The sequence below is a fragment of the Panthera tigris genome, chromosome C2 (assembly GCF_018350195.1).
Source record: "Panthera tigris isolate Pti1 chromosome C2, P.tigris_Pti1_mat1.1, whole genome shotgun sequence".
Classification (NCBI taxonomy): Eukaryota; Metazoa; Chordata; class Mammalia; order Carnivora; family Felidae; genus Panthera; species Panthera tigris.
In genome coordinates, this window is record NC_056668.1 from 9,473,062 (window position 1) to 9,500,827 (window position 27,766).

At 43.1% G+C, this 27,766-nt stretch overlaps 1 protein-coding gene across 1 annotated transcript in view; it reads left to right on the top strand.

The window, feature by feature from the left end:
- SETD4 (SET domain containing 4) overlaps positions 1–27,118 on the top strand; it is a 136,866-nt gene extending 109,748 nt beyond the window's left edge. The window contains exon 14 of the transcript XR_006207829.1: positions 27,058–27,118. The gene's annotated coding sequence lies outside the window, so the exon portion shown is untranslated. The remainder of the gene's footprint in view (positions 1–27,057) is intronic.
- The last annotated feature ends 648 nt before the right edge of the window (positions 27,119–27,766 follow it).

Genomic DNA, 27,766 nt, shown 5'->3' on the forward strand with positions numbered 1-27,766 from the left:
CTGGTCTCCCTCGGGGGCACGGGCTCCTGTGTAACTGAATATCTGCTCATTCATGTGTCTCTTGGGTGACCTTCAGTTCTTGTCTGAGTTCAGAAACCTGCTACCCAATATGTCTTAGCTTGTTCAAGCTGTGTAACAGAGTACCATGCACTGTGTGGCTTAAAGGACGGAATTTTATCCTCTCCCAGTTCTGGAGGCCAGAAGTCTGACGTTGAGGGGCCAGCAGGGTTGGGTCCCTGTGACAGCCACGAGGAAAGTTGCTGTTTTAGGCCCCTTTCCATAGCCTGTGGACGGCTGTCTTCTTGTCTTGTTGCATCATCTGTGTGCCCATCTGTGTCCAAATTTCCCCTTTTCATAAGACACTCATCAAATTGCATGAGGACCCATCCTAACGACTTCATTTGAACTTGGCTACCTCTGTAAAGACCTTCCCTTTAAATAAGGTCACGCTCTGAGATGTGGGAAATTAGGATTCCACTGTAGCTTTTTGAGGGGACACAATACAACTGTCGCAGGTTTTGCCCCTCACATGCTCTCAGCCTAGTGAGATCAGGGGGTCAATAAATTGTGCTTTTCAACTGAATGTGTTTCTTCTTTTTAAAAAAAAATTTTTAATGTCTATTTATTTTTGAGAGAGAGAGACAGAGAGACAGAGAATGAGCGGGGGAGGGGCAGAGAGAGGGAGACACAGAATCTGAAGTAGGCTCCAGGCTCCGAGCTGTCAGCACAGAGCCCGATGGGGGCTTCAACTCACCAACTGCAAGATCGCAGTCTGAACCTAAGTTGGACGCTTAACTGACCAAGCCACCCAGGTGCCCCTCAACTGAATATTTCTGAAGCGCAGTTTGACTTATGTGTCCTTTCTAAACATGAAAGCGGCAGGATCCTTTAAAATGCTTGCCTCTTGAAGGAATAACTTGGCTTCGGTTCTTTACCTGGGAAGCCTTTGCTACTGGATTCATCTTCTCTCCAGGATGATTCAGATCAGTGCAAAGGAGAAAACAGAAGTCATTTCTCTCTAAAGTAATAGAACACAATGCAGGACCCATCCGGCTTTAAGCTAGAATCATTTGGCGATCGAGTATCTCATTGGTCACCATGTCCTGATGTGTCACGATGACAGTGACTGTCCTCGTGTCCAGGTGTATGTGCCAGACACTACCTGTGGGCCTTCCATTTCAGCCCCACTGGGGCTCAGTGGGCTCTAATGCTTCCCTCTGTGGGCTCGACCAATGTAGCAAAATAGAATACCAGCTGAGCACATTGGCAGAGAGGGTAGACTCTGGAGCCAGACTGACAGCGTGCTAACCAACGGGGCAGGCAACCTAAACTCCCTCTGTCCCCGGTTTCATCTGTGAAATGGGGATAGTACTAACGTCTAGCATCTACATCAGGGAGTTTTTTTGAGGATTAAATAAATTGATATTTGTGAAGTGCTTAGAACAGGGACTGGCATTTAATAAACACAACACGTATCTGTTAGATAAAAATAAGGACTGAAAGCTTACTAGATGCCAGGCACCGCATTCAACACTTTATTATTATTATTTTATTTTAGAGAGAGAGAGAGAGTATGTGAGTGGGGGAGAGGGGCACAGGAAGAGGGAGACAGAGAATCCCAAGCAGGCTCCATGCCCAGCATGGGGCGTGACATGGGGCTCAACCCCGTGACCTCAGGATCGCGCATGACCCAAGCCGAAATCGGGAGCCAGGCACCCAACTGACTGAGCCACCCAGGCGCCCCTGCATTCAGCACTTTAAATGCACTGTTATAACAATGTGAAGGGGTCGTTTCTTCCCCTATTCCACAGAGTAGGAAACAAACTCAGCGTGGATCAGTGACTGTTTGAAGTTGAAGACGTTGAAGACAGTAGAGCCAGGCTTCAGAGCGAGGTGCGTCTGACTGCCTGCTCAAACTCACCACCCCTGTGCAGCTGCCTGCAAACATGGCCTGAGAAATGGGGCCCCTTCTAGTTTTTTCTTTTTTTTTTCATTTTAATACGAAATTTATTGTCAGATTGGTTTCCTTACAACACCCAGTGCTCATCCCAACAGGTGCCCTCCTCAATACCCACCACCCACCCTCCCTGCCCTCCCACCCCCCATCAACCCTCAGTTTGTTCTCAGGTTTTAAGAGTCTCTTATGGTTTGGCTCCCTCCCTTTTTTTTTCCTTCCCCTCCCCCATGGTCTTCTGGTAAGTTTCTCAGGTTCCACCTAAGAGTGAAAACATATGGTATCTGTCTTTCTCTGTATGATTTATTTCACTTAGCGTCACACTCTCCAGTTCCATCCACGTTGCTACAAAGGGCCATATTTCATTCTTTCTCCTTGCCACGTAGTACTCTATTGTGTATATAAACCACAATTTCTTTATCCATTCATCGGCTCTTTCCATAATTTGGCTATTGTTGAAAGTGCTTCTATAAACATTGGGGTCCAAGTGCCCCTAGGCATCAGCACTCCTGTATCCCTTGGGTACATTCCTAGCAGTGCTACTGCTGGGTCATAGGGTAGATCTATTTTTAATTTTTTGAGGAACCTCCACACTGTTTGCCAGAGCGGCTGCACCAGTTTGCATTCCCACCTTCAGTGCAAGAGGGTTCCCGTTTCTTCACATCCTCACCAGCATCTATAGTCTCCTGGTTTGTTCATTTTAGCCACTCTGACTGGCGTGAGGTGGTATCTCAGTGTGGTTTTGATTTGTATTTCCCTGATGAGGAGTGACATTGAGCATCTTTTCATGTGCCTGTTTGCCATCTGGATGTCTTCTTTAGAGAAGTGTCTATTCATGTTTTCTGCCCATTTCTTCCCTGGATTATTTGTTTTTCGGGTGTGGAGTTTGGTGAGCTCTTTATAGATTTTGGATACTAGCCCTTTGTCCGCTATGTCATTTGCAAATATCTTTTCCCATTCTGTCGGTTGCCTTTTAGTTTAGTTGATTGTTTCCTTTGCAGTGCAGAAGCTTTTTATCTTCACAAGGTCCCAATAGTTCATTTTTGCTTTTAATTCCCTTGCCTTTGGGGACGTGTCAAGTAAGAAATTGCTGCGGCTGAGGTCAGAGAGGTTTTTTCCTGCTTTCTCCTCTGGGGTTTTGATGGTTTCCTGTCTCATATTCAGGCCCTTTATCCGTTCCGCCTTCTATTAATAAAAGAGTCAACAAGTACTTGCTGAGTGTCTACCACGTGGTGGGAAGTACATGTTCACAGTTGGCAGAGTAATGATGACATTTATAAAGTAGACTTATTTACACATACATGTCAATTCTAATGTTCATTTGAACTATGCTCTGCTACTTTCTTGAGAGTCACTAATAATTATGAGTAAATAATGATGTTTGTGAATTTCATCCTATTTAAATTTTGAATGAAGCCCCCCTGCAAGTTTTCGCAGATGATTATTTACACCGAGTATCTTCCCTTACTCACAGATACAATAAAACCATGGATTGAGAGTAACTTGTTCTGCGAGTGTTCTGCAAGATGAGCAAACATTTCTAATAAATTTTAACTTGATAAATGAGTGATGTCTTGCGATACAAGTAGTACATGATTCCCAACATCACATGATCACAAGTGAGCTAATGGGTCTGGAAATTCTCTTTGATATACAAGTGCTTTGGATTACATGCATGTTTCCAGAATGAATTATGCTTGCAAACCAAGGTTTTACTGTACTTATTTTCTAATATGTCTCAGTTGACAGGACCCATGCATTAGTTTATCTGTACTGTTGAAAATACTTGCACACGGATATCTGATGCTATTATTTTTCAATTTGTTTGAAGGAGGAAGGGAGAGAACAGAAGGCACGTGTGAGCCATTTACCTTTTCCATCAGTAGACGATCCAGAAGGTATCGCAGCTGGCCTCTGTAAACCATGGAGAGGGCCAGGGCACATTGGTGGGAACTCACAAGTGTGAATGTCACATGCTAGAACTGACTCTGCAAGTCAGAGAGGAAAGGTGTGTGGTGGGGAGAAAGGTCCCCCAAAGTAAGTGGCCATATAATTTAGTGTCCAAACCAGGACTCTTTGTAATTAATGAGGGTGCTAACAATATTTATGCCAGGTTAACAGGTGTAAAGGGGGACTGTCCTGGGCCATGGAGGCGATGGCCACCCTATGGCAGGCTGTAAGGCTGAGAGAGATGTGGGTACAGGCCTGGGGGACGGCCAGCATGACCGTCCTTACTGGAGGCTGTGACACGGGGCTGAGCTGGGGCTGCCTGATGCTGGTGCTGCTGGTCCACTGGTCTGTCCCGACATGGATGTGTGTATGCAGTTGTGAACAGAGGAAATCCTGTCTGAAGGTAAATTCTGAATCTTCCAATTTGATTAGTTACTATGATTCTCTTTGTAATTTCTCTGGCTATTTTTCATTTGGAAGCACACAGTCCTTTCTTCTGACCTCGGGCTGTTGACCTGGTCTTCTCTTTGGACAGCTAAGACTTTCTGCATTGTGGGTGAGCAAGCTTGGTTTTATGACAGTGGTCGCCACTTATTCATTCATCTCCTGAAATTGTCATTATCAAAGACTGTAAATCTAACCAAAGAAGTGAAAAATCTATACACTGAAAACTATAGAAAGCTTATGAAAGAAATTGAAGAAGACACAAAAAAAGGGAAAAAGATTCCATGCTCCTGGATAGGAAGAACAAATATTGTTAAAATGTCGATACTACCCAAAGCAATCTACATATTCAACGCAATCCCTATCAAAGTAACACCAGCATTCTTCACAGAGCTAGAACAAATAATCCTAAAATTTGTATGGAACCAGAAAAGACCCCGAATAGCCAAAGCAATCTTGAAAAAGAAAACCAAAGCAGGAGGCATCACAATCCCAGACTTCAAGCTATACTACAAAGCTGTAATCATCAAGACAGTATGGTACTGGCACAAAAACAGACACTCAGATCAATGGAACAGAATAGAGAACCCAGAAATGGACCCAGAAACGTATGGCCAACTCATCTTTGACAAAACAGGAAAGAATATCCAATGGAATAAAGACAGTCTCTTCAGCAAGTGGTGCTGGGAAAACTGGACAACGACATGCAGAAGAATGAATCTCGACCACTTTCTTACACCATACACAAAAATAAACTCAAAATGGATGAAAGACTTCAATGTAAGACAGGAAGCCATCAAAATCCTCTAGGAGAAAGCAGGCAAAAACCTCTTTGATCTTGGCCGCAGCAACTTCTTACTCAACACGTCTCTGGAGGCAAAGGAAACAAGAGCAAAAATGAACTACTGGGACCTCATTAAAATAAAAAGCTTCTGCACAGCAAAGGAAACAATCAGCAAAACTAAAAGGCAACTGACAGATGGGAGAAGATATTTGCAAATGACATATCAGATAAAGGGTTAGTATCCAAAGTCTACAAAGAACTTATCAAACTCAACATCCAAAACACAAATAATCCAGTGAAAAATGGGCAAAATACATGAATAGACACTTCTCCAAAGAAGACATCCAGATGGCCAACCGACGCATGAAAAAAATGCTCCACATCACTCACCATCAGGGAAATACAAATCAAAACCACAATGAGATACCACCTCACACCTGTCAGAATGACTAACATTAATGACTCAGGCAACAACAGATGGTGAGGATGTGGAGAAAGAGGAATTCTTTTGCACTGCTTGTGGGAATGCAAGCTGGTGCAGCCACTCTGGAAAACAGTATGGATGTTCCTCAAAAAATTAAAAATAGAACTACCCTATGACCCAGCTTAGGACTACTAAGTATTTATCCAAGGGATACAGGTGTGCTGTTTTGAAGGGGCACATGCACCCCCATGTTTATAGCAGCACTATCCACAATAGCCAAAGTATGGAAAGAGCCCAAATGTCCATCAATGGATGAATGGATAAAGAAGATGTGGTATATATATATATATATACACATACGATGGAGTATTACTTGGCAATCAAAAAGAATGAAATCTTGCCATTTGCAACTACATGGATGGAACTAGGGGGTTTTATGCTAAGCAAAATTAGTCACAGACAAATATCATATGACTTCACTCATATGAGGACTTTAAGAGACAAAACAGATGAACCTAAGGGAAGGGAAGCAAAAATAATATAAAAACAGGGAGGGGGACAAAGCAGAAGAGAGTCATAAATATGGAGAACAATCAGAGGGTTATTGGAGGGGTTGTGGGAGGGGGGATGGGCTAAATGGGGAAGGGGCATTAAGGAATGTACTCATGAAATCATTGTTTCACTATATGCTAACTAATTTGGATGTAAATTAAAAAAAAGACTGTTGTGAAATGGGGAGGAGGTGTACAAGTGTGTGTGTGTGTGTGTGTGTGTGTGTGTGTGTGAGCATGCATGGGGACAAATAGGTCTTGACCCCAGTTCATCCCCTCTGCAGGCTCAGCCTGGCACAGTGCTGATATTCAGAACCACGAGAAGGCACTTGCTGAGAAGGAGAGGGCAGCAAGTGAGTTGGTTCAGAGCCTTGACCGTGCACCAGGCTGACAGGAAAGGGGTCAGCTGTGACAGGAGGGAAATGCAGCGTGCCCCCCACCCCGTCTTTTCTGTAGGCGCAGGTGCCACAGGGGTGCTGTCATGAAGGTCTGGAAAGAGGTGTCACGGGGCTGCCAGCCTAGAGAAGCCGGGCTGTAAAATGGTCACAAAGGTTCAGTCAGCTCCGTGGATGCCCTGCTGTGGGCTGGGGGGTTTTGGGAAGGCTGCATGGAGTGGACACTGACCATTTGGGAAGGAAACAAGGGAGGACACAAGGGTATCAATAGCAACAGTTCATCCTATCTTTTATTTTTGTTTTTATTTTTAATGTTTATTTTTGAGCATGAGAGAGAAAGAGGGAGAGTGAGAGAGAGAGAGAGTGAGAGAGAATTCCATGCAGGCTCTGCGCTGTCAGCACAGAGCCCAATGTGGGGCTTGAACTCATGAAACTGTGAGATCATGACCTGAGCCGAAACCAAGAATTGGACACGTAACTGACTGACCTCCCCCCACCAGGTGCCCCTAAAATTACTTTAAGAGCAGTATTTCTATATGGCTCAGCCTTCTGGGTTGGGAGAGGGAATAGGGGAAAATTGTTACAAAAATCAAAGAAAGAAAGCCTGTTATGTGTATTTCAAATTTGGAATTACTGATGTAGAATATTTCTAGAGCTTTTGGAAAATAATTGCCTTTAAATAGGAGAGTGAATAATCTGGTTTTCCTCTAAGGGATGTTCTGTTTTGAATGTAGGATTTTTGTTTTGTCTTTCATAGAGACAACAGAAGAAAGGAATTTTCTAATGTGATACATTTACAAATTATGAAAAATTCTTCCTTTTTTGGGGTCTTAATCCTTGTATTCCCCCAGATTTAGCCTGCTGCCTAGGACACATTAGATACTTAATAATTATTTATCAAATAAAATGCCATCCTGCAGGCTCTGTTGCCCTGTTTTTCACCCAACTGGCCACTAGATGTCTCTCCATATCCGTGCCAAATCTTCACTAACCCGTGTGCTAACCCATGTGGATGATGCATGCAGTTCAGCCTAGGAAATCCTGTTGAAAGAACAACGCAATTCTCCCTTTTCACTGGGCACCAGTTTCAAGTGCTCTAGACTACTTGTGTACACAGAGGCATAAGACAAAGCTGGTGATGTTCATGTTGAGTGGTTGGAAGAAGAAACAGACGGGCTGTTCTCCTTTAAGCCAGGGTTAGAGATGTGTTCTTCCCTATCCTGGAAATGCTAAATAATTTTATGCTTAGTGAATTTTTAGATTAGCCAGGCCCAGTCTTTAGTCATTTGTGTGAGCATTCTCCCCCTTTTCTTCCTTCCCTCCCCTCCCCTCTCGGTCTTGCCCACATGCCGCTCACACACATGGACAGCACACTCTGTATCATTACACAGAGTGCTGGAACCCTGGAAGTGTTGTATGAGCAGATGGTGTATTTGTTGAACTGCTTATCTGTGAATATTGGGGGTGGAGGGCAGGATCGTCTGTTGTTGAATAGACAGAGCCCACTTTACTAATAACGCTGCTTTGTTGTCAAACTTGGAACCATCAGTGTAACTGAAAAGTTATAGTTGGGCTGGTTCAGTATTTGTAGTAGTGTTTCCCCTGGGGGTGTAGACACGATCTCAACCAGGGAGATGCCTTGCGAGGGTTTGGGTAGAAACAGTTTGGAGGGTGTGGTCACTGGAAACTTCCCTGTAATCTCCTCTCTGTCCGTGCTCTGGGCTACTGTAAAAATAGTAGCACTGGAAAGGGGCAGTTTTCTTTGGGATAAATCCATTTCTTTGAATAATATATTCACCCCTCCCCCGCCAGTAATGGAAGTGATACCTTTCCATTGTAGAAATTTTGGAAAAAACAGGAAAGTATCATAAAAATAGTAATTCTAATCATTTTAGAGACAAAATTTAAATCAGATAATATTTGTAATTTTATATACTCCTTTTCATATTGCATTATATCATAGGCATACTTCCCAATCATTAAATACTCTTTGAAAACCCAGTTTTTAAAGGCAATGTGTTATTCCATCTTTTGCCTGTTCTTCACTTTATTTAATGATTTTCCTACTGATGGGCACTTCGATCGTTTCAGATTTTTTACTTTGAGAATTGATCCTGAAATAAATATTGTTATATATGCATTTTTCTCACATCTCTGATTAATTCCTTAGAATAAGTATCTGTAATTGGAATTAAAGGGAGGACAGATGTATTCTTGATATGAAAGCAAAATGCAACCTTTCTCAGGAAGAGTTCTTTATTCTTTTGGTTATAAATTCAGGGTCGGATCAGGGAATTCTGAAACTAGGGTTGTATCTGAGTTTTGGGAGGTATTTCTCACATAGCGTCTTTTCATATATGACAATGTCAGTGGCAGAAAACCTAGATTAGTCTTTTCTTGGAAATAAACTATTTTTCTCCTCGCCTTATACCTGTATCATTTATTTCCTGAAAGCTTAACTATGAAGGTTTCTATCAGAAAAGGCAGCTTTTTATAACCCTGGGATGTGGAGATCAATTACTGAGCTTCATAGGGTTTATAGGATCTTCTGTCACTTGGAGAGACTGGTGAGCTGTCACCTATGCATTATTAATGATGCCTGTTGCTCAAGGAAACACTTGATTCCAATCATTGTGGTGGGCTCAATGTCGATGACACGCCCACGTGTGTTAGGCTTATCCTGATTTAGAATTTGGAATAGAAAACAAAGTGTTTTTGGCATGGTCCCTGTAACTCCCCATGTGCTTTTACCAGGCAGGACACATTTTATCCCATTTTTTAAAAATTTTATTTTCTATTTTTTAAAATTTACACCCAAATTAGTTAGCATATAGTGAAACAATGATTTCAGGAGTAGATTCCTTAGTGCCCCTTCCCCATTTAGCCCATCCCCCTCCCACAACCCCTCCAGCAATGCTCAGTTTGTTCTCCATCTTTATGAGTCTCTTCGGTTTTGTCCCCCTCCCTGTTTTTATGTTATTTTTGCTTCCCTTCCCTCATGTTCATCTGTTTTGTCTCTTAAAGTCCTCATGTGAGTGAAGTCATATGATATTTGTCTTTCTCTGACTGACTAGTTTCACTTAGCATGATACCCTCCAGTTCCATCCACGTAGTTGCAAATGGCAAGATTTCATTCTTTTTGATTGCCAAGTAATACTCCATTATATGTGTGTATGTGTGTATGTGTGTATATGTGTGTATGTGTGTGTGTGTGTATGTATGTGTGCGTGTGTGTGTGTGTGTGTGTGTGTGTGCATATATACACCACATCTTCTTTATCCATTCATCCATCAATGGACATTTGGGCTCTTTCCATACTCTGGCTATTGCTGATAGTGCTGCTAAAAACATTGGGGTACATGTGCCCCTATGAATCAGCACTCCTGTATCCTTTGGATAAATTCCTAGTGGTGCAATTGCTGGGTCATAGGGTAGTTCTATTTTTAGTTTTTTGAGGAACCTCCATACTGTTTTCTAGAGTGGCTGCACCAGCTTGCATTGCCACATTTCATCCCATTTTAATAATAAATCCAAAATGTAGGGGTTTGAAAGCATTCCAGTGACAATTACTATTGATAAAAGCTCTTTTTTTTAAAACTTCTAAAAGACTTACATTGAATGAAAAGGATATTAATTTAACTTTCTAAAGGCTTTTTGAAGTAAAAATTTATTTCTAGAACTCAACGTTTGGTATACAAGAACACCTGTGAATGTTTTTCAAACGGTGTTCCTTTCTCAAAAATTAAATTAAGCATATATTTCCGTCTTGAAATCTGGAATCTTTCTGTTTTTGGTATTTTGGTATTTGGAAAAAGGCAGAAAGTTTTTAAAATCTATGGATGCATAAGTTTTTTAACTTTCTTTTTCTGCTCTGGATTCCATAAATTATGAAAGTCATAGCTCAGAAGCAGCACTAAAGGGGAGACAAGATTTCTGTTCACTGTTCCTTTCCTTGCCCTCCTGTTCGTGTCCCAGCTGTCAGACTGCTCACATTATTCCAAGTTCACTGGTGTGTCTAAGTGCCTCAAAGCAAGTTGACACAATGCTCCTGGAATCTGACTTGCCAGGAGCCGCGGGCACTGTGTAAGCAGGGCTGGCCTGGGCAATGTGCTAAGGGGACGCTGGCCTGCAGGGTCCTTCTCCTTGATGGTGGATACTCTGTCACCACCCAGTCCTCTGATGCTGAGACCTTCATGGGACTCTGGGCCGCTCATCGCTGGCTTCTACCCAAGACTAGCCTCCCTGAGTCCAAGCCCCATGTCCTGGACCTTGCCTTCCTGTAATTTCACTGAGTTCTCTGTTAACTGAAAAATCTGCATCTGTATGAAAGCAGATGACGTGTGGAAAATGACCTTGATGTATTGGTAGCCTCTAATACCCCGCCAGGCAGGCTATCCCAGCTGTCATGGAACAGGAAGTTTCACAGACCAATTGAGATGCTTAAATCACACAGTTTATTCAATCAATTCAAAACATACCATGAAAAGCAACAAGAAACGGATGGGGTAGTGAACGCACCTGGCACCATACTTCCAGGATTCTAGAATCCTGGGCTGTTTTTTGACCCTGTATCTGCTGCATCAGCCTTCCCTGACAATGATGTGATTACAAGGACTAGAGTAGAAGTTAAACAAGGGGGCCCAGTGGGTGGAAGGTGCTGTAACCAGCACATACTTGGATATCTATTGGGAAGATATCCGGCCAATGGCTGTAGGTCACCAATTAGCCTGCTTAGTGGCTGTTTTAGGCAGAATATTGACCCCCAAAGATGTCCTTGCCTTAGTCTTTAGAATTATGGATATATAACTTCATACGGCAAAGGGAACTTTGCAGATGTGATAAAGGAGCTCGAAATGGGGGGATTATCTTGGATCATCTGCTGGGCCTGGTGTAGTGACAGGAGGCCTTTGGGGATAGTGGGAGGCAGGGAGGTCAGAGTTAGAGAAGATGTGATAATGGAAACAGAGTCAGAGAGATAGATGTCTGTTTAAAGATGCTACACCGCTGGCCCTGAAGATGAAGGAAGGAACCATAAGCCAAGGCATGCAGGTGGTGTCTAGAATTTGGAAAAGCCAAGTGTGAATGGACTAACTTGTGTCCTCCACCTCTGTTGAATTCATATGGTGAAGTCCTCACCTCCAGTACCTCAGAATGTGACCATATTTGGAGATGAGGTCTTTGCAGAGGAAATTAAGCTAAAATGAAGTCACTAGGGTGGCCCCTAATCCTATATGATTGATGTATTTATAAGAAGAGGAAGATTTGGACACAAACAAGGACAAAGGGGAAGAGCATATGAAAATATAAGGAGGAGATGGCCATCTACAAGCCAGGAGAGAAGTCTGGAATAGATCCTTTCCTGAAGGCCCCCAGAAGGAATCTATACTGTTGACATCTTGATCTTGGACTTCCAGCCTCCAGAACTGTGAGACAATAAATTTATGTTGTTTAGGCCCCAAGTCTGTGGTATTCTGTTACACGGCCCTAGCAAACTCATACACCCAAGGGAACAAATTCTTCCCTGGAGCCACCATAAGGTAATGGAGGCATGTCGGCACCTTGGTTTTCGCCCAATGAGACCTACATTAGACTTCTGACATCCAGAACCATAAGATAATAAATTCAGTTCTTTTAAGTTGCTAAGTTTGTGGTAGTTATAGAAATAATGGGAAACTAATATGGTGACTGTGGGTTTAATGCGTGTGTGTGTTTAAAGATTTTATTTTTAAGTAATCTCTGCACCCAGCGTGGGGCTTGAAATCACAACTCTGAGATCAAGAGTCACATGCTCTACTGACTGAGGCAGCCAGGCACCACAAAAAAGTGTGTTTTTTGAGCACAGAGCACATACGGGGCCAGAATGGGACCATAATGGATGTCATCAATGAGTGACCAATTTAGGGATGAAAAAGCTATTAGCCTGAAGGTTTCATGATCTGGATTTAATGACTTGATTCTTCTACTTCATTTTATCTACTGGTAACACTTGTTTGTTCCACCTCCCTTTTAAGAGAATAGCTTCAATCTATTCTATCTTTACATGTTCTATATGGCTAACTTATTATTTCTACAGCATATCTTCTGGATTGTGCTATATGCTTACTCGCTGCCTGTGGTTAACACATCAATTTACTTAACACATCAATATGTTTCACCTGCTTTGCACAAGCCACTGGCTTCCTAACTGTATAAGTAATATGTTCTTTGAGTTCCATCCATCCCATCTATTTTTCTTTCTCCTGTAATTGTACTGAATATTTTAAAAATAACATATCGAACATGTGTTACTGCTACTGTATTCCTAGGGTGCTAATACATGAACAGTATTTACATTTAGGAATAGAGGGCTCTATACAGTGCTACATCCTGGCTTTGGCTTGGGGGAGTTCTGTGGCACATGAAAGTTATCAATCTCTTCTTCCTTATTCTTCTCCCTCCCCAGTTAGGATCTTCTTTAAGACTCTGGTCAGAGTCTATGGCTATTTCCAAGCTATGTTGGCAGAGGTGACACCTGAGCCAGAGATCATCTGCCCCAAAACAGAAAATATTTCCTATCTGATGAAAAAGTTTGCTGACCCTTACTCTTGAGCCCCACGAAAGAAATATTACTATTTCAATTTCACATTTGAAGACACCAAGACTCTGGAAGGTTATTTGCTTTCCTCAGGTCCCAACCAACCGGAGATGGGCAGTGCCAGGGTTCAGCTTCAGAACCCGGGCTGTTTCCAGCACACCGTGCTGCTTTAGGGGAACTTGTCCTTTAGCTTGTCTGGTCTACTTTTCCTGCCTTAGAAAGGTGATTTTGACCTGTCTTAATGACCTAATCATGTTTCTGATCTCTCTTCCAACTTGGCAAACTCACATCCAATACATCATACTTGTTTGGGTCTTAGCTATCTTCTGATTTATTACGAAGCCGGTAAACAGTTCTTTTATTCTGTCATTTGCAGTTGTTGATGAAAGAGCTAAGATTGTGTAGAGTAAAAATGTGATCTTCTGTGAAGTGATGCTGGTTATGTATCCAGAGTGAATCATTAAAGTAAAATAATAATAATAAAAAAACCCTTTTAATGTTGAAATAACTGGATTTACAGAAGAGTTGGAAAGGCAGCACAGGCCGTTCTTACATACTCTTTAACCAGCTTCGCTTCATGTCAGCATCTTACTAACCATGGCTTACTTAGCAACACTGTGAAATTGATGTTGGTGCCCTAGTATTACTTAGACCGCAGACTTTGTTCTGGTATTACTAGGTTTTCCACTAACGTCCTTTTTCTATTAAGAACCTAATCCAGGACACCATGTTGAATTTAGTCATTATGTCTCCTTTGTTTTCTCCAATCTGTGGCAGTTTCTCAGTCTTCCCTTACCTTTTATGACCTTGACATTGCTGAAGAGTACTGCTGGTCGAGTATTTCAGAGAATGTCCTTTAGCTTGAGTTTGTCTGACGTTTTCTCATGGTTAGACTGGGGTTATGGAATTTGGGGAAGAATACCACAGAGATGAAGTGCCTTTATCATTGAATCATTTCAGGAATACACAATATCAATATGACATATCATTGGTGATGTTAATCTTGGTCACTGGGTTGGTTGAATAATTTTAAATGATTAATCAACAATATTATGTCACACCCATTTTGTATTCAGCATGATGCTAGGCACTTACTGGGTGAGATAATTGATAAATAGAATAGAAAAGAATTCACAGAAGGGTTAGAAAGAGCTTTATAACAGGTACAAGGAAATTATTAAGGCCTCAAAGAGATGAGTAGAGAAAGAATAGGCAAGTCACAAGGGAAAAAAGTATACATTTGAAAAATACATGAAAGCGGTGCCTGGGTGGCTCAGTTAAATATCCCGCTTCAGCTCAGATCATGATCTCACGGTTTGTGAGTTCGAGGCCCATGTTGGGCTCTGTGCTGACAGCTCAGAGCCTGGAGCCTACTTCAGATTCTATATCTCCCTTTCTATCTGCCCCTTCCCCACTCATGCTCTGTCTCTCTCCTTCAAAAATAAATAAACATTAAAAAATTTTTTAAAAATACATGAAAAATGTCTTCAGGGGTAAACACAATAACTATCATATCATTATAATATTCATTATAAATATGGGACACAAACGAAAATATTAATTAGGTGGTATAACCAGTTCCTAGTATGATTACAATTATTTAAAAATATGTAGGGTGAAAAAGACTAAATCATAGAATAAACGTTAATAATGATTGTCTTTGGATGATGAGTTTGTACATGACTGGTTTTCTTCTTTTGGCTTTTCTATATTTGTGGGAAAACTTAACACTAAGCTGTAGTAACCAAAAGTCGAGTAGGGTAGTGGAAAGAACACCAATGTTAGAGTCAAACATGGTTTGAGTCTTTGCTCTGTTATTTAAAGGCCTCAGAAACTTGGGTAAGTTTGCACCTCGGTTACCTGAGATGCCAAATTGGAATCATCAAATAATTTTGTGGGATGTTTGGGAGAAGACGAAGTGATATAATACATTTGGAAGCACTTGGCACTAGTTATATTTAATTGTCTCTTTCTTAAAAGTCATGGCACCTGCCTTTGGGATTTTTATACTCTCTTTAGAGGCAAGGTTGAAATACGCTCACGGAATGACAGGATGGGAGGGGAGAGCCTCACTGTCTCTGTTGCTGGATCTCCAGAGAGGTGGAGAAAAGGGTGGAAGAAAATCCATGAATGTTCTAAGGGGTGGGTGGGACTTCAGCATTTGTTCAACAACCAATGAATCACATGTGCCAAATCCTGTTCTGATCATTTTGGGTGGACCAGGCATTGTTCTGGGAACCGGTGATAGAGGGGAGAACAGATTAGACAAAAGTGCCCGCTTTCATGGAGCGCATACTCTAGGGCAGGGAGACAGAGAAAAGATAAGCAGGCCGCGTGTGTGTCAGCGCTATGGAGGAAAACACAGCAGGATGCGTGTTTTAGGCGAGGTGACTAAGGTGCTGAGGGCTCACATACGAAGATTTGCAGGCTATCTCCTTGCCCTCGATGCTCGCTGGGGAAGAGAATCTTAAAAGCAGAATGATTATGAGTGAGCAGGGTAAGTGCTATTCTACAAACCTGAGACCTGTGGGGAGGGGAAGAAAGATGGACTGTCTTTGCCTGGGGAGTTAGGGAAGTCTTCACAGAAGAGGTGATGCTCCAGCAGAGCCCTTAAGTGGGGGTCGCAGTTCCCTAGGCAGAGAAGAAGAGGAGGGTGCCCGCATGGAGGGGAGATGTCCCGGGCCCTGGAGTGTGCTCGGCCCGTGGAGGCTTGCAGGGCTGTCTGGAGTGTTGGGAGCATAGGATGGGCGGAGAAATGGATAAGTGGGGGCCCTGGACATGAAGAGCTTCCTCCTACCACACCCGGAAGTTTCGGATGTCAACCCGTACATGAGGGGGGTTACGGAGTTCTTCTAAGCAGGGGGTGCCAAAACATTCCAGCGTTGGCAATGGTAAGGACGGAGACTTCGGTAACTGAGGTCTAGCAGAGAGTGGCAGGGAAGGCTGGGAGGAGAAGGGGAGACGAAGGTGAGGAGGGAGAGAGCGAAGGAGGGGATGGCACCCCGCTCAGGTGGGGACGCAAAGGCTGAGGGTCTGTGGGAGCCCCTGGGGGAGGGTCCAGTGCAGCCGGGTGGTCATGTGAGGCTGAGCCCAGGGCAAGTCAGGAGCAGATGTCTAGATTGGTGCGCCCCCCAATAACGTAGCTGTATCTGCCTTCCTAGGGCAGTTGACTCCCCCCTCCCCCGCCCCAATATTTTTGATTAAGACTCCATCTAATTTTGCAAACATAAAATCTTGAAAAAATCAAAATGAATGATACCCCCTTTACTCCTCTGTAACGTGGAGCCCGTGGCTTCTCTTCCAAGGAAGGTAGGCAAATACGAGAGTGTATGTTCTCTGGCAGCTCTTGCTGGCTAACGCTCAGCTAGGTTTTCTGCTTGTGGGCTTTCAAAGTATCACTGCACAGAAGTATTTTTTGGTTAAGGAAATGAAAGTAGGAACATGGACTCACGGAAGCCAAGGTCATCCCTTTCTCCCGACTCCACAACCCTCCCTTTTTAGAAGCATGTATTTTCTGTACGTGTTTCTAGCCTTCAGAAATAACTCTTGGCCATTCTCCTCAGCTTACAAATCCCCAAGGCGTGCCTGTTTGAACGCATGCGGTGTATTATTTCTGCGGGGCCTCATCCCCTTTCCTTCCAAGTCGGCTCTGCTTCCTTACCCAAAGCGCCTACTGACAGGCTCTTTGTTTCAGGACCCCTGAATCCAGAAATTGGCCAACTCTCTTCCACCATTTTGACCTGAGTTATCCATAAGCTTTTTTTTCCCCCCTTGATTCCTTTCCTTCTTGGAAGGATGTCTTTTGGCTGCCCTGGTTCTTAGAGATTGGTGTAGCCCCTCTCCCTTTCACTCTCTCTGGCTGGTGTGGGTGTGTATTGGGGGTGAGGGGGTAACATGCGCCTGCGCACGCTTGCGGCTCAGTGACTTTCTCCAGAGACTTCTGGCTGGAGTGAGCGTGTCGAGCTCCCACAGGGAGGAGGGCAGTTTCCTCCCCAAGGGGCAGAGCTGCTCTGACATAGCAGCTTAACTGCCTTGTTAGATGCTGATGTTTTTACTTCTCTTCCTGTTTCAGTTGGAATGAATCACATTTGAAAACATTTCCATCCTTTTAGTGACTACATTGAATAACACATGTTTTTCATTAATATTTACCGTAATCAAACCTAACCTTTTTCTTTTTAAAATGAACACGATTATTTCTGTCATTATCTAGCTTTCTTCAGTCTCCATACTTAGCTTCATAAAATGGATTCCTGCCTAGATAGATTGAGAAGTAGTATTTTTTTTTAATTTCTGGAGACTCAGAATTCATAAATGGGATAATGAAAACTCTGATGGGGGACACCTGGGTGGCTCAGTCTGTTAAGCGTCTGCCTTCGGCTTAGGTCATGATCTCACGTTTGTGAGTTTGAGCTCTACATTGGGCTCTGTGCTGACAGTGCAGAGCCTGCTTGGGATCTTCTCTCTCCCCTCTCTCTCTGCCTCTACCCTGCTTGCACTCTCTCTCCCAAAATAAATAAATAAATTTAAAGAACTCTTTAAAAAAAAAAAAAAGAAATAAAACTCTGATGGCAGAGTGTGGATGATTGGCTAGTAGATTGCTCCAAACTGTTTTCAACTAACTTCCTCCTCAGCTCTCCTCCCCTGAACTACGTTACTTAAAGGGGGTCTCCAATGTTGATTTGAAAAAAAAAATTTTTTTTTTGAGAGAGCGTAAGCAGGGGAGAGGGGCAGAGGAAGAGAGAGAGAGAGAGAGAGAGAGAGAGAGAGAGAGAGAGAGAGAGAATCCCAAGCAGGCTCCATACTCAGTGCACAGCCTGACTGGGGGCTTGATCCCATGACCCTGGGATCATAACCTGAGCCAAAATCAAGAGTCAGATGCTCAATGGACTGAGACACCCAGGCACCCTGACTTTTAATTAATACTTTATAACACTTCTTTGAAATGAGACAAATGACCCAGTCTCTCTGTTAAATAATGGAGTCCTGTAATTCTGAGAGCGTATTCTCAACTGAAATCTTCACCCTCCCTGCTCCTCACCCTCACTCCTTTTGGATGGATAAAGGGAGCATCGTTACAACACAGTGGAATTTCAAGACTGCTACAACATTCCTATTACTGCTTTCATAGTGGTTGGCGGCCATATGCTGTCGAGAAGCTGTTTCAAAGGGGAACTGGACTTACTTCCCTTTTAAGTGAGAGTTGCAGCATGAATGTAGATCAATCACTGTTTCTAGCACAGTCGTATCATCTTTATGAGTGCACTTCCTCAAAGACCTCTGGGCCTACACTGAATGTGTTAGGCAGAGCCCTTTCAAAGTCCAGGCGTGTTTTCCGAACAAATGCCAGATTTCCTGGGACTGTTGGTTACCACCCCTTACTCCACAAATATAGTGCATCTAAGATTGTCTGTCTGGATAATCTTGCCTTTTTAGTGTTTACTTAAAGTGGAAATGATGTTATCCAGACCCTGGGTATGAATGAGATCATGTCATGAGGTCTTGCTCTGATGTTGTTTTCTCTTGGTAGTGTAGTGACATCAGGATCTGAAGGCAGATGGGTGGCTTCGATGACATTTTGAAGTCCCTGATGTTTCTAACCTCCCATGATTGTTGAGAAATCACTGGGGAAGTGAGGATGTCATGTAAGGTGGCAGGTCAACCTATGAGTTACTCACAAACATGGGAAGATACCATGGGACTATTATTAGTGTGCTATGAGAAGACTTCTCAGTTGTTGCTTTATTTTAAAATAGATTTGATTTTTTAGAGAGGTTTTAATGCACAGAAAAACTGGGCAGAATGTACAGAGATTTCCCATATGCCTCCTGCCCCAACGTGTGCACAGCCTCTCCCATTCTCAGCATCCCCAACCAGAGTGGGACATTTGTTACAACTGATGAGCCTACATTGACACATCATAATCATCCAAAGTCCATAGTTTACATTAGAGTTCACTCTTGGTGTCGTACATTCTGTGGGTTTTGACGAAGGCATGATTACATGTATCCATCATTATAGTACCCTACAGAGTAGCTTCACTGTTTTCCTTTTTAAAATTTATTTTCCTATGTACAGATTGAGAAGGTCCTATCTAAAAAGATGAATAGTTGAATTATACCTTTCTGCTAAGATTTTAAGCAGGAGGATGTTTTTCATGAAAGTCTCATGAATATGGATGTTCTCTGACAAAAGGGTTCTATGACCGTATGGTTTTGGGAAATGCTAGGGAAAAATATGATGGAGTCATCCGCAGAATATTTGCACTGCTCTTCTGGTTCTGACATACAAATATATGTTGTCTAAATCAACTAAATTACCTAATTAAAGCTAAATTTCACTTCTGAGAAGTTGGTGGAAAACCTTACCATGAACATCCTAACAATCTGTCCTCATATCTGTTTTTGTTTTTAGGTTTATTTATTTATTTTGAGAGACAGAAAGAGAGAGAGAGAGAGAGAGTGAGGGAGCAAGCAGGGGAGGAGGGGCAGGGAGAGGGAGAGAGTGGATCCCAAGCAGGCTCCACATTGTCAGTGCAGAGCCCAACACTGGGCTCTATCTCACGAACCATGAGATCATGACCTAAGCTGAAATCAACAGTCAGATGCTTAACCGACTGAGCCACTCAGGCGCCCCTCCTCATATCTGTTTTTAAATGAATATCCCTTTAAGAATTTTATCCATTCATTTGCTTATTTGTTCATTTAATAAGTATCTCTTTTGTGCCTTGTCTGTGCCAACACTTAGGGGCACACAGCGCCTTAACACAAGGAAGAATGTGGCAGAGGTGGCTGGTAACCATTGCCCTCTTTTCTTTAGTAATGTTGAGTGCACGGCAATGCAGGGCAAAAGTTGTTTCCCAGCTTCCCTTGCAGTGAGAAGTACCATGTGACTATATTCTGGTCAAGGGAACGTGGCCTTGGGGTTCTGTGTGCAGGGCTATCATTTGGCCTGTATGCATTGGCCTAGGTATACACAAGTCAATAGGTGGCAAAATGGAAACCATGTGTTTTGAATGACAGAGCAATAAGACAGGACGAGCCTGGGACTTTGAGGCTATGGAGCACGATGACAGCCTGTAAATATGTACGATCAGATCATTATGGCAAATAAATTAACCTCTATCAGTTTAAGTCACTGTTACTATGGCCTTTGTAACGGCAGCCAGACCCGTAAACTAACTGAAGCAGAAAGGATTTCTGGTGATCAGATGTTGTCATAAGATCAGGCAGTTGAGATATTTAGGAACCCTCCAAGTCAAACAGTGTCCAATGGCCATCTGAGTCTATAAAAAAGGCCTGACTATAGTGAGGGGATATTGAATATCGCTCTGCTATTCAAAATACATGGTTTCCGTTTTGCCACCTATTGACTTGTGTATACCTAGGCCAATAATTTCTTAAACTTCTCATATCCACATGTTGAAAGAAGAAAAGACCCAGGGAACTGAGGTTCTTTTAAGTGAACCTCACTTTTTTTTTTTTTTTTTTTTTACTATTTTTTGCTAAGAAACCTAGAGAAATAAGGCCAATTTTTCATATTACAGTTGAATCTTTCCAGTTAGCTCAGGGTACACAGGCACTTGACATGGATCCAAAGGCTTTAAAATAACCAAAATTGATGTTCCCAATTCCTTCTATATATCTTTGTAAAACAAATTCTGGCATTGCAAACTTCCTTTTACCAACATGCTACCTCTATCCACATAGTGGGCTTAGGTAAACATACGAGTATATATTTAGATGTGGGTTAGGCATGAAATTGCTTTTTCTTCCTAAATAAGGCATAGAAAAACCTCGATTCATTACTAACTGTGACATTTTAGATCTGAGTAGACAAAAAGGAGCATGTGAAAATGTGCTAAGCTTCCACATAGTTAACAAGATGTCACTTTGTGAGAGAATTTTCATAATTAATGAACCAGTTCAATTTGCTCTGCCATTTGACTTTGATTAATATGTCGTGGACTATTCCCACTGGGACTCTATCCAGTTGGTTTGGGAAGCTCTTATGTCTATAGCCCGTGCATGTGCATGGATCAAAGTGCTGGCATTCAATACCTGCCTCGTTAGGTCAGGGAACAGCCATGTAAACTCAGTGACAATGCCTGAGGTCCTGCAGCAAGCCACCACATGGCCCAGATGGACAAACTGACAACAACAAACGTAAAATCGAAGCCAAAACTATTTGGAGAAGGGATTGGACCATGTGCGTATTTTATGGGATCTTAGAAGGTCAACTTACGTAATTAAAACTTTTATTCCTAATTCTGCCATGGATTTGGCAGGCTGAATGAGATGACTTTTTTAGCATCATCTTTAAACCATCTGATTAAAATTTTCTTCATTGAAAATTCAGTTTATGGGAATAAATTATATGACAAGCCGTAACAGTGTTTGGTCAGTATATTTTTCTGTTTAGAAACCATTGTAGGTTTTCAAAAAAGGAGTTTAATACAGAGAATTTTCAGTACGTATGAGAAGGAGAAAAGTACAGAAGTGGGGAGGTGAGGTTACCCAAAGATTAGTAACTGCAGGAAGCCGCTACCCTCATAGGCTTGAAGAAGCCACAGGGGAACATGTTGGACTCTCCTGTTAGGCTGGCTGAGCCACAAAAGTTGTTGCTGTAAGACTGAGCTGTCTGAGCGGAAGCCCAGAAGCCACAGCTGCCAGCCTGCTGCTGGAGCCACCATTGCCACCGGCACCCTAGAAAGTGGAAAAATAACATCTCCCTCACCCCCACCTTTCAATTTGCTACTGGTGCCTCCCACTGGTAGAACCCAACAGGAGGCTGGGTGGCAAGGGAATCTGGGAAATGTAGTTTCCAGGCTTTCTGCTCTAGAGTCAGAGACCAAGATAAAGAAAGGAGGGCGTGGAGCTGAGAAACTAGAGACTCTGGGTGGCACCCAGTTTCCAAGGTCTTATCCTGTATAGATTTTAAATTAGAAGATTTTTTTCGTTTATTTGTTGAGAGAGAGCAAGCGAGCAGGGGAGGGGCAGAGAGAGAGAGGGAGAGAGAGTGAATCCCAGGCAGGCTCTGAGCAGAAATCAAGAGCTGGACGCTTAACCTACTGAGCCATCCAGGGGCCCTTAAATCACTTAAAAAAAAATCAAGACAAGTGTACTCTTTAATCCCCATCTGCTATTTCCTCCACCCCCCACTCACCTCACCTTTGGTGAGCATCAGTTTGTTCCCTACAGTTAAGAGTCTGTTTTTCTCTCTCTCTCTCTTTTCCCCTTTGCTTATTTGTTTTGTTTCTTAAATTCCACATATGAGTGAGATCATATGGTATTTGTTTTTCTCTGACTGGCTTATTTCGCTTAGCATTGTAGTGTCTGGCCCCATCCATGTTGTTGCAAATGGCAAGATTTCATTCTCTTGTATGGCTCAGTGATATTCCACTGCATATACACACCGCATCTTCTTTATCCATTCATCAGCCGATGGACTCTTGGGCAGCTTCTGTAATTTGGGTGTGGTAAATAATGCTGCAATAAACATAGGGGTGCATGTATCCCTTCGAATTAGTGTTTTTGTATTGTTTGGGTAAATACCCAGTAGTGTGATCCTAGGATCGTAGGGTAGTTCTATTTTGAATATATATTTTAAAAATTCTATATTTGAGACAGAGAGAGAGAACACGAACAGAGGAGGGGCAGAGAGACGGAGACAGAATCCCAAGCAGGCTCCAGGCTCCGAGCTGTCAACAAAGAGCCCGACGCGGGGCTCCATCTCGGACCTTTAACTGACAGCCACCCAGGCGCCCCAGGGTAGTTCTATTTTTGATTTTTGGAGAAAACTCCATACTCTTCCATATTCTGTATAGATTTAAAGTAGCTGCATAGCACTTGATTAAGTTAATAAATTAGGTAACATTTTATTATTGGCCAAGATATCACATCTTTAAATCCTCCTCTGTGAAATTATATACAATTATAATCTAGCATATACATACAATTCTGAAGTTATATGGGTGCTAGTGGATACTATATTTAAAACGTTCACGTTAATATTTAGTCACACTAGTTATCCAACTGGGTTTGTTGGTAAGAAACAAGCCTGAAACTGTCATTTATATCTATGCCTTGACCACGCCCAAACTATCTTCCTACAATAACCCAAAAGGATCACATTTAAACAGAAAAGATAGTAAAAAAAAGATAGTTTACACCTCATGTATCTTCCATTTCAGATAAGAACCCAGGTGGCCCCTTCCTGGGCAGATATAATCCCAAAGGCAACCCCAGCCCCACAATGTCTTGGAGAGATGTAACATCAGCACCTATTCCCTCCTGGTGGTCTTTCTGGTGGTCAAAGAAAGAAAGGACATTTGAGGGAATAGACACAATCCTTTGCCCACTTTGTGGCTCAGCAGTGTTACATAGGAAAGCCATTAATACAAAAGAAGAAAAAAAAAGCTTAATGGTCTTAGTGGCATTGTATAAATAGGACTGGATAATTTTCTGTTATGAATTCATTCCTATCTCTTCATGTGGGTCTGGGAAATGTGTCTGGAGGGCATTTTCCTCCTTGGCTGGAGGTGACTTAACAGACTGGCAATTAGTGTCATTACAAGCGAAATCACATAGCTGGAAGACCTGGCTGATGGCTCACTCCTAAGCAGCGTGGGACAAGCGGGAGCTGTTGAGACCACACTGAGAAGCCAGGGAACTGCAGACAAGTAATCTGCTGGGGGAAAAGGCCCCTTTGATCTTCATACCAGACAGCAATTTCAGCAGAAGCAGAGTCGACTTGGTATTTTTTTTTTTTTTTTTTATTGCGGCGGGAGAGAGGCAGTAAAGTTGATCTTTAGCTTACCTGCACCTTACGGTGTGTGATGAAAAACATTTGTGTTTTACTTAAATAGAAATGGTCTGAATATTTAATAAAGGCAAATAATTTGTTATTCGATGTTTTCAATCATGGGCCAATTTCAGCTCATATAATGTTGGATGCTGGCCGGGCAACTTAAGTCTGGTAATGGCTATTTTCTTTTGGTCCTTGGGGTGGACTGCCAAAATTCAAACATTTTCGTTAAATTCAGTACAGTGCTTGCCTTCGGATTCCCCTGGAAGCATCCAAGTCAGCCTCTAGGGAGAGAACAGATCTGTATGTGTGCTCTTGGAAATGCTTCTGGGTTATTGTTATGCTGATTTGAAACACCAGAGAAGCTGCTTCTATAGAGAATGGTCCAAGGAAGAAAGCGGGTTTGGAAGAAGGGCATCCGCTCATGTCTTTTGTCCTGGTTGCAAGACAAAGCGTCTCATCACGAGGCATTCTGACATGGCCAGAATCTGTGGCTGACTCAGTTCCTTAGGAAAACATTAACAGAAGTTGCAAGAGGACCCGTCTGTGAATCTTCCCAGTTGAGCACTACTTTAGTTCATCACAATTCACTCATATTGGAGTCATGGTTTCCTTTTGAACGAAATAAGTCATGGTGTCTCTAACTGGAGAGGGCGTAGGGTGTTTCTGATAGCCGCTGTTATTTTGATCTCCAGCATGTGTCTCCAGGCTCTCAACAAACAAATACTGAGTGAATGAGCAAAATGAATTTCTGCTTACGGCTACCGATTTCCTGGTAGAACTCCCTTTTTTCTAGTGTCTACAGGAAATGTCTTCCTCGCTTGTATGCCTGTCTGCCGGGCTTGCCAGTTCTAAGCCGGCCACGGGAGGGGTGGTGTTCCCAGGAATACACCATGTGACATGTCAGGCGGATCAAAGCAAGGATTTCAGGGCTGACTACAAGGGGAAATGGTTAGTAATTAATAAAAGGATGTGGAATTGGTCATGTTGACTGAAAGAGCCCAGAACCTTGGCGAAATGCTTCCAGAGGCTGCCAAGATAAAAAGAGCGGCTGGGCTGAGTTATGTACGGGCGGAGCTTGCAGGTGTCAATGCCACTGGGTGAGGGGAGCAGAGTGAGACGTTTCCTTTCACCCAGGCCATGGGCTCACTGATTATAAGAGCCCCTTCAGCTTTGGTCTTGGTTTTAGTTTGTTTTTAAACGGAGCTTTTAGGGGCCACTGGGGACGTACAAAAACGTGAGAATGATGTTTAATTCTGAGACTCAAGCTGTGGTTTCTCATTGGCCGTATCTTGCTTTTCATTGTTTTGTGTCAGTGTGTTTTGTTTCCAGATTCAGGATCAAAGCAACCTTTCCCTTGAACTTGTCCATTTCCCCCCTCCCTCCCCCGTGTGCTGTCTAATGCATCGATGAAACCAAATAAATCCCCCAGGAATGTGCGAGTCTGCTGGTTTTCCACCATAGCTGTAGCCGCTGTATACATTTTTGGTGGCTTGTGGTGGGGAGTAGAGTGTGGAAGAGGAGAAGGCCCAGATAATGATGTTGGGAAAGAGTGTATTAGAGGTGGGTCCCATCTCAGCAGGGGACTGGTGAGTACTTGTCATGGCGAGTCTCAGTTGACAAAGCTGAGGGCTGTGGAAGCTCTGGATGCAGGTGTGTGTATGTGTGTGTGTGTTCTTGGCAAACAAATCATGGAGCCTCCAAAGAAAATTTTCACTGATTGGCTGGGAGACTTCTGAGCTTATAAATTGCCTCATTGAGTTTTTAAGCCATTTTCCCAAGGGAGGGATGATGTCTGATCCCTTCTGCAATCTTCGAGGATATCTCAGGACACATGGTCCCTGCAAGGAGTAGACTATTGATCCTAACCAAGCGGCAGTGCAGTTTCTTAACTTCTGAATGATTTTTTCCCCTTGTTCTTGGCCCTCCTTCAGGCCTCTTCCAGTGCCTGCCAACCTGGTCCAAAAACACCAATGCCATGGACAACATGGCTAGTTGGGAGAGCAAGGAGTGGGGGGCAGCACTGGACTTGGCTGGTTCATCTTTGGTGGCTTAGAGTGGGGTTTCCAACCTCAGAGCAGATGTCAACTTTATGGGTAATCTTGTATGTTAATGATGGTTTGAAGTAAATAGGACAGATGGTTAAATGATAAGCAATTATGGGCATCGGAGACGAGGGTGTTTGTAAGTTTCTCTCTACTCATCTGTAATTTCAAAACACAAAAATAATCTGTTGAGGGGCTGCAAGGCCAATGTGGAGAGCTGTAAGAAATGACAGACAAACGTATGCTGGGTGCCCTCAGGTCTTTACAAAGAAATATCCACATCTTGTGTGGGATACACGGGATCAGTTATCATTTGCCACAGAATGCCACGTAATAGCACCCCAGAACTCAGTGGCTGAAAGTGTAATTAATTGTGATTGCTCATACATCTGCAGGCACAGCTGGGTGGCTGGGATGGCCCTGCTCCAGCATCTCTCATCCCCACCCTAGGGTTGGGAGGCTAACCACGGGGTAAACTGAGGCATCTTCTTCCCAGTGATTGTGGAGGTGAAAAAGGAAGATGGAAATGAGTGATGCTGTGTAGGCTTAGGCTGGGAAGCAGCACCCTTTCCTTCCAGTCACATGCCATGGCCAAGGCAAGTCACATGGCTGAGCCCAAAGTTAGTGGGAGAGAAATACAGTCTGGTCATGAGAAGGCTGGGCAAGGGTGAGGGTGCAGAGAGAGGGGTTAAGATTTGGTCAACTCTTATATATATATATATATATATATATATATATATATGTGTATGTGTGTGTGTGTGCACATATATATATATATATATATATGTGTGTGTGTGCACATATATATATATATATATATATATATGCACACACACACACATACACATATATATATAGAGAGAGAGAGAGAGAAAGAGACTACATTCTACATATAAAATCACATCTCTATAAAAATGTAATTTATAATATAATGATTCCATCCATATATGAGTCTATATTGTATGTATATGTGGTTCCAGTGAGAATGCTCATATCTGGCTTTCCTAGGGTTCCTCTTCGCACCATCACTGTGATATGGTTGAGGTGTTTGTGGCTCCCCTATTAGGTGATGAAAAGAAGAAACATCCTAACCATCTCACCTGTGATTTTATTTTCAATCCCCCGACTAGTGGCACGTCCCAGCCAGCCTCCTGGGTTGGGTGCCTCAGCGGTGTTCAGGAGCAGTGCTCCGAGGGGAGCCGGAAGAGCCAGCCTGCATTTCAGCCAGAGACGAGAGTCTTCCTGTGAAAGTCCTCGGAGTAAGGACATTTTGTTTCTGGATAGGAAACAGTACTGTGTCTGGGCCAGCCGTCTCTATCCCCACATCCTCCTCGAGGCTCTCCCGGCGGGGACGCGGCTGTCTGGGGCTCTCGTTGCCTAGCCCCCCGCCTGGTAACATGCAAGCAAGGAGGCCGCTGGACATAGCGTGAGAAGAGCATGTGACAGCCAATGCGGTCTGCCTTCTCTGTGTCAACCGGGCAACGTCCTGCGAATGTAGGTAAACGTTGCACTTTGCTCTGGATCTCAGTAAATATTAAGGAACGGAGAGGCACCTTTCTGAGCACTAGGAAAAGTCTCTGGGTCAGGGGGAGACAAAGCACCAGCAGCACAGGAGAAGCAGGGGGCGGTGAGGGCAGGGAGGCATGCTGATGTGACAGCAGGTGAGTAGGAGCCGTTTTTAGATGGGGGGGGGGGGATGGACAGCTTCTCCGAGATGCTGTTTACTTTTTTATTTTTATTATCTTACTTTAATTCCAATTAGTTAAATACAGTGTAATATTAGTTTCAGGTGCACGATACGGTGATTCAGTGCTTCCATACATCACCCGGCGCTCCTCA